Source organism: Microtus ochrogaster, linkage group LG8 (genome assembly GCF_000317375.1).
Source record: "Microtus ochrogaster isolate Prairie Vole_2 linkage group LG8, MicOch1.0, whole genome shotgun sequence".
Classification (NCBI taxonomy): Eukaryota; Metazoa; Chordata; class Mammalia; order Rodentia; family Cricetidae; genus Microtus; species Microtus ochrogaster.
The window spans coordinates 26086920-26094750 of NC_022033.1; the positions used below are offsets into that span (position 1 = coordinate 26086920).

At 47.6% G+C, this 7831-nt stretch overlaps 1 protein-coding gene across 2 annotated transcripts in view; it reads right to left on the reverse strand.

The window, feature by feature from the left end:
• Nol4l (nucleolar protein 4 like) overlaps positions 1-7831 on the reverse strand; it is a 124804-nt gene that overhangs the window by 35965 nt on the left and 81008 nt on the right. The gene's annotated exons all lie outside the window — the stretch shown is intronic.

Genomic DNA, 7831 nt, shown 5'->3' on the forward strand with positions numbered 1-7831 from the left:
GGGGGGGAGAGAAGGAAGAAGGGGGGGGTGCTTGGCCAGGTATGAGGACCAGGGTGCGCTGGACGCGCTGCCGTGCGCTACTGGATAGAGCTCTTCTTAAGGGAGAAGAGCTTGGAGGAAGATCCCTGGGGGCTGCGGCCCCGGAAAGGAGGCGAGGGAGCTGGACTCGACCCTGGCTCCCAGAGGCTACGGACTTCAAGTCTTGGGGAGGGGTGGGGACGTACCCTGCAAACTGTCTGCGTTCAGGCCAGGAGAGGGAGACTTGCCCCAAAGAAAGTGACTAAGGGAGGCATCGTCGGGAACTCTTGGTGCCGTGGGGCCTCTACACAGCCCTCGACCCTAGGCGTCTCAATCCCGGGCACCGCGGGTGTTTGTCGGGCAAGGCAGCGGGACCCGCGGGCTCAGCCCTACCTAGGAGGTCTTAGTGGGACCCTAACAAGGAAAAGCCAGGCACGTGGCCGACTCTCGGTCGGGCCCCCGCCCACACCGCAGGGCCCCCTTTTCTCGATCAAGTTCAAGCTTGAGCTCCTGGGCACCCTACCCACGGGCCGCCTCCTCCCCTCCCCTCGCCTCCTTTCTATTCTGCTGTACCATCTCGCTTCTCACTCTTCCTTTGTCTCTTTCCCACCACTTAGTTTGCACCCGCCCCTGAACCCCTCCTCTCCGCCCCGCCGCCAGCTCCAATGTCCAGACTGCGCTCACCTGTTCGACCCAAACATTCCGGCGACCCGGAGCGCTCGCCGCCCGCTCGCTGCCGGCTCCCTTTGAGAGCCCCCGCCCCACTCCGCGGGTCATTGTGCTCCAGCAGACCACACGGTGCCGGCTCCTTACGGCGCTCTGGCTATCGTAGTAAAGTCATAGCATAATATCAAGACTGCTGCCCAGACCTGGGCGAGCGCAGTCCGCAGGGACTCCGCTAGAAAAGGGAAGACGCACGCCGACCCAAGGTGAGGTCCTCCTCGGGGCAAAAACACCTTCCGTCTTGGCATCAGGAGAAGACAGAATGGGGCGGCACGAGGTGGCTAGAGGAGTACCCTAAATCTCCGGGCAACCTCAGAATCGCCGGCGACCTAACAAGGTAGTCTCCTTACGGCAGAATTAAAACATCGACAGAGAAAAAAATGGGTTAGGGCAAACGCCCCCCGAATTCTCTACCACCAAGTCAAAAGGCCAGGTTAGAAAACATGGGCCTCGAATAAAGCTGAGCTTTAACAAGGATAGAGACGTACATGAAATTCTGTAGGGAGATGCCCCGCCCCCCAAAAGAAACCCAATAACGAGCCCTCCTCCTGGTTCCTATGAGGAGGAAGGACAATTTCTACAGATTCCTTTACGCTACAACTCATTCACAGTGGAGCCAGCAGAGGAGAGCAAACGAGACAGCCACCACGATTGTTTGCAATTTTGAAACAGACTGCCTTTAACCCTCCAACTTTTCTTTAAAAAGCCCTTTTCTTTCTTCCTCTGAAAGCTTTGCATTGTGAACAATCTATGATAGACAAGACTCCCTCTACAGGTTTGATCTGTAATTACAGTCACAGGTTCGGAGCTCCCTGTTCACGGATTAGAAAAGATGACACTTCAAATTAACAACACACAGACTTCATTCTGCACATGCTAAAGATCTTACTGTCAATATGAAACTCACGCTTTAAAAAAAGGGATTTAGGCGTGTTACTCATTAGCGCCTTTTACTCCTGAAATCAACTGTGTTTTCAAATCAATTCACCAATTCACTTTTCCCACTTTCTCTATTAGACCTTTACTTCCCATCTTTTTGGGTGGAGGTATCTAGAGTCACAACTCTTGAGTCCATCTAGGGCAATGTGGGCGTTTCCAACATGGAAGCTGTCCTTCGTTGCTCTGAATGAGATAATTCGGGCTCAGGATTTCCTGCCTCTTTCCAACACATTTCTTAAGACCTTTGACCTCGCCTGGCCTGAGTCACAATTTCACAGCAGTGGTGGACATCTGGGCTTGAAATATAAAGCCCAAAGCAGCTGAAGTTCAAAGGTGAAATTGAACCCAGATAACCCTCCTCTCCTCAGACTCATCAGTGAGCAGAGTGCAGCTAAGGCCGGTAGGACTGTCCCTGCAGACACCAGTGTGCACTCATTTACCATCCTCCAAACACAACACCAAAGCCCCATGGCCCACAGACACCTTGGCTGGCTGGGAAGCACTTCTGAATGCCAGGAGCCTCACAAGCATTGTCCCCACAGGGGCTGCCCCTCCTCAAGGAACCTTGAGCTGGTGGTTTTCAGTGTCCTTGCCCCTCTGACCAGTTCCCTCTGACCTTAAAGAGGCCACAGTGTGGCTCCCAATGTGGGGGAGGGTTCCATAGCAAGAAAAACAACAACAAAACCTGGTCCTTATTCCTCACTGCCCTCAAGTCACCAATCTCCTGGCTCAGCAGTAGGCACGTTTGGAAACAGATGCTAGAGGCAGATGCTCTTAGGAGCACCTACAAGAATCTTTTATGAGCCTGGCCAGGGGACATGAGGAAGGACAGGAACTTAGTTCAACCGGAGTGGACTCTGTGAGAGCATTTAAAAGTCATTTATCACCACAAATTACCTCTTAATGACAGAGGGACAGTACCTGCCTACTAGGGTGATGGAGCAATCATAAAAGGGCCGTCACCTGACCTGATTCTGTGCACCTTCTGAGGTAGTTAGTAGGAAAACAGCTTCTATGCTGCTTATTCTCCGCGCCAGGTCCCTCCCCACAAAAATGTTTGAATCTGAAGAAATCCAGAAAGATCACTCTTCATAGACAAACAGTTCTGAACTTTTCAAAAACAACCATGAGTGGGGGCTGTGGTTCATGCCTGTACTGCTAGTTACAGGAAGCAGGACAGGAGCATCATCACAAGTTTGAGGCCAGTCTGGTCTGCACATCAAGATGCTATCCCAAAAGCCAAAATAAAAACAACAAACAAAAATAGGGTAGCAGGTGTGGCAGTAGCTGTAGCAAATTCCTTTAATCCTGGTACTTAGTACTCAATACTCGGAAGGCAGGGGAAAGCAGATCTCTCGAATTTGAGACCAGCCTGGTCTACTAATGGAGTTCAAGTACAACTAGGATTGGTACACAGAGAAACTATCTCAAAAAAACAAACAAAAACAAAAAAATCTCCCCCCGAAACCAAAACAACAACAACACAACCAACCAACCAAACCACTTATTGTCATACATTTAACTGCTATAGATGATGAGACTAAGGAAAAACACCAGCTAAAGGCAACATATGGGTTCCAGCTGGACCTTGGACTTAAGGGTACAGGTAGAGGGAGAGGCAGAAAGTGAGGACAGAGGAAAGGGAGAAGATGGGCTGGGAGGAGGGTCAAGTGCTCTCAAGGAGTAGACCAACATGCTCCTGGTTCTAGACAGCAAAAATTGGCAACTGGGGGAAGACCTTGAGGCATGGCCTTTCCGGCAGATTCGGCAAGTGATATAAAAGTTCTAGGAACACAAGGGTGATGAGTGTTACTTCAGCAAGAGGGATTAAGGGAGGGTGGGAGGTGAGACAGCGAGGGCTGCACTTCAGGCACTAGAAAAGGTTTGGTCAACAAGAGACACAACAACAATAAAATTACAAGTCTGTGAGACACTTGTCTTGAGCTGCCTTCTTTACAACTCTGAAACCTGGACAATGAAAGGCTCCTTAGAACAGCGGCTGGATGTGTTTGAGATGGCGTGTCTCAGAAGGATTCTAGGTGTCACACGAAGAGACAGGCTGCACAACAATGACATTAAGAAACATCTCCATTGAGCTGGAGAGATGGCTCAGAGGTTAAGAGCATTGCCTGCTCTTCCAAAGGTCCTGAGTTCAATTCCCAGCAACCACATGGGAATTAAACCATCTGTAATGAGGTCTGGTGCCCTCTTCTGGCCTGCAGGCATACACACAGACAGAATATTGTATACATAAAAAAATAAATAAATATAAAAAAAGAAAGGAACACCTTCATCTATAGAAGGAAGTAAACTACAGGATACGGCTTGAGATCCTTCGGCCATGTTATGAGAAGGAATGATGGAAGACACCCGAAGATAGCACTGCTTGGAGGACCACATGTGATAAGGCGAAACAGCATAAAGGAAGACTGTGGAGCCTGGGTATGACAATAACACAAGCAACTAGGACTGCCCAGGGTAGGAACAACTAGAGAACTGCCATACCCGGCTGCCCATGCATGTTTAAGCATTGCTGGGGTATTAATGGTGATAATGATAATGATAATGATGGGAAATGAGATGGCAGGGTCATATGGGGTCATAGGGCCAAGTGTGCTGAGCCTGGACACAGCTGAGAGGCATGGACTTTCATTTGGCCTGCTGAGGTGTTACAAGCTCAGTTAAGTTTCCAGATCAGGGCACACAGGATTTGAATGATATAAAAGGGGCAGCAGGAGGGTAAATAGAATACAGGAGGTCCAGCTAAGACTGGAGCACAGATCTTTGGGAGACACTGGCCTAACAAAATATGAGACTGGGTTCTCATCCCAAGTACCTCAAAATGAACTAAAAGAAAAGATTTAGCCTAATGGGACCAATTCAAGCTCTAACAGCACACAAATGTTGGCACCAGGCTCCAGCCTCTGTAGGCCTCCTTTCTCCAACTACAAAGTGAGCATAACACAGTATGTTCAACCCAGAACTTGGCAGAAAGTGTTCTACTCTGACATTAGTAACTCCAGGGCTAAGGATACAGCTCACTTGGTAGAGTACTTATCTAGCATACAGAAGGTCTTGAGTTCAATCTCTAGTAACTGTAGTAACTGGGCATGTCTATAATCCAGCACTCGGGAGATAGAAGCAGTAAGATCGAGAGTTCAAGGTCATCACTACCTACGTGGTGAGTTCAAGGCCAGCCTGGACCACTGTCACTCCATAAAGAATGTGTGTGTAGGGAGCTGGCAAAATGACCCAGTGGTAAGAGTGTTGTTTTCAAGCTTGATGACCTGGGTTCAATCCCCTGAATCCACACAGTCAAAAGTTGAGAACTCACATACTGTCCTCAACTTCCACACTCATAATGTGGTATGCATGCCCACAAATAAATATGTTTTTGTTGGTGTTATTGCTTAAAAAATAAAGAAAAACGAAGAGCTGAGTAGATGGCTCAGTGGATAAATGTGCTGTGCTGGCTAATTTTATGTCAACTTGACACAAGCTAGTAAGTCATCTGAGGGGAGGGATCTACAGTTGAAAAAAATGCCTCTATAAGATCAAGCTTTACGCAAGCCTGTGGGGCATTTTCTTAAATAGTTATCCATGGGGCAGAGCCCAGCTCATTGTGGGTGGGGCCATCTCTGGGATGATGGTCCTGGGTTCTTTAAGAAAGCAGGCTTAGTCAACTGAAGGCCAGGACTCACACCTTTAATCCCAGTAGTCGGGAGGCAGAGGGAGGCAGGTGAGGTGGATCTCTGTAAATTCGAGGCCAACCTGGTCTACAGATCAGGTTCTGGGACAGCCAGGGCTACAAAGAGAAACTTTGTCTTGAAAAAAAAAAAGAAGAAGGAAGGAAGGAAGGAAAAAAAAGAAGAAAGTAAGCAGGCAGGGTAAGTGAGTGTGTGGAGCGAGCCTGTGAGCAGCAGGCCCCATGGCCTCTGCATCCCCTCCTTCCTCCAGGTTCCTGCCTTTTGAGTTACCGCCTTGACTTCCTTCGGTGATGGACCTGGAAGCACAAGCAGAATAAACCCCTTCCTCCCCAAATTATTTTTGGTCATGGTGTCTCAATATAGCGATAGTAATCCTAAAACAAGTACTTATACAAACATGAGGATTTGAGTTTGGCTCTCTAGTATCCACATAAAAAGCCAGACATGGCTGTACACACGCCTGTAATCTCAGAACTAGAGGTAGGAACTGGAAATACCAGCCTGTTCAAAAATCAGCAAGCGCCAGGTATAGCGAGAGACCCTGTCTCAAGGGAGTAAGGTAGTGACCACTAAAGGACGATGTTGTGAACACACGTACGTTCGTGTATTTGTGCATGCTTTTTTTTTTGCTTGCTTGGGTTTTGCTTGTTTTGTTTTTGTTTTTTTAAAAAAATATTTATTTATTATGTATACAATATTCTGTCTGTATGCCTGAAGGCCAGAAAAGGGCACCAGACCTCTTTACAGATGGTTGTGAGCCACCATGTGGTTGCTGGGAATTGACTCAGGACCTTAGGAAGAGCAGACAATGCTCTTAACCACTGAGCCATCTCTCCAGCCCCGTTTGTTTTGTTTCTGAGACAGAGTCTCTCTGTGCAGCCTTGGCTGTCCTAAAACTCACTCTATAGATCAGGCTGGCCTCCAACTCACAGAGATCATCTGCCTCTAAAGGTGTGAGCCACCACTGCCTGGTTCTCTTTTATTGCCTTTTAATTTTTGGTGATTGAATGTTTATGTTTTGATGTAAGAAAATTTTACAATCTTATAATCAGGTTTAGTTGGGGTTTTCTCTTCAGCAGGTTTTATTCCCAAATTTTCAGTGATTTTATTATAATTCATCTGAAGTCTCTTTTTGAAAATCTATTTTAAATTTATCTCCACACAATTACTGAAGTAGAAGTTCAGTTTGCTTTTTTGTTTTTGAGATAGGCCTGAACTCAGTATTTAGCTGGAAGGATAACCCCTAAACTTTGGATTCCCCTGGGTGCTGGGAGTATAGCATTTATGAGCCTGGAGCTTTGTGTGACCTATGCAAGCACTCTACCAACCGGGCTACAAACCCAGCCCAATTTGCTTTTGTTTCTAAATGGTCTCATTCGTATTCAGGCCCCCCCTCCCTAGAGTCTCACATGGTGGCTCATCATTACCTGTAAATCCAATTTCAAACCTTTTTCTCACCTCCTCAGGCACCAGACACACAAATGGTACAAACCTTCAGACAAGCATTTACACATTCACATAAAATAAAAATAAATATTTTAAAGAGGGATCTGTTCATATCTGGTGAGGGAGTTGGAGAGATGGCTCAACAGTTAAAGAACACTGGCTGCTCTTCCAGAGGACCCGGGTTCAATCCTCAGCACCCACATGACAGCTCACAACTGTCTATAACTCCAGTTCCAAGGAACCTGACACCCTCACACAGACATACATGCAGGCAAAAGACCAATATACATAAAATACAAATTAAATGATAAAAAGATAATTTAAAAACTTGTTAAAAATATTTGATAAGGCCAGCATGCACCTCAACCCCATAAACTCTCTGCCTGTGTCACAGAGGGGAGTAACCCAGAATGGGGACACCCTGGGCACAACACTGTCATGAAGAAGAGAAGAGCCTCCCAGGTGGGGAGAAGGGTCCTGAAAAGTATCTTTTCTAGGATGGTGAGGAGGGGGTGGTGTCTCCAGTTCACACGACTCTGTATTACTACTGGGGTGGAGGAGTAGCTCAGTTAATCCATTCACTCTTCCCAGTGGTCAGTTTGGCTAGCTGCAACCTCCCAGCCAGCTCAGGCCCCCAGCTGAAGTCTAGAAGTAGCATCCAGTGTGCCTCCCTGCTCTGTTGGTTTTCCCTTGTGAGCACACCAAAGGAGCCTGACTGGGGGAAATGCAGCCCCGACAGCCATGGCCACAGGCCATTATTCTCCTTTACAAAAGCACCTTTAAAAAAAAAAAGATTTATGTGTAAGAGTTTTTTTGCCTGTATGTATGTATGTGTACTGTGCCTGTGCCTGTATCCAGTCAGAAGAGGGCGAACTCCTTAGAACTGGAGTCATAGATGGTTTCGAGCCACCAAGTGGTTGCTGGAGACTGAACCTAGGTCCTCTACAAGAACAGCAAGTGGCCGGGCGGTGGTGGCGCACGCCTTTAATCCCAGCACT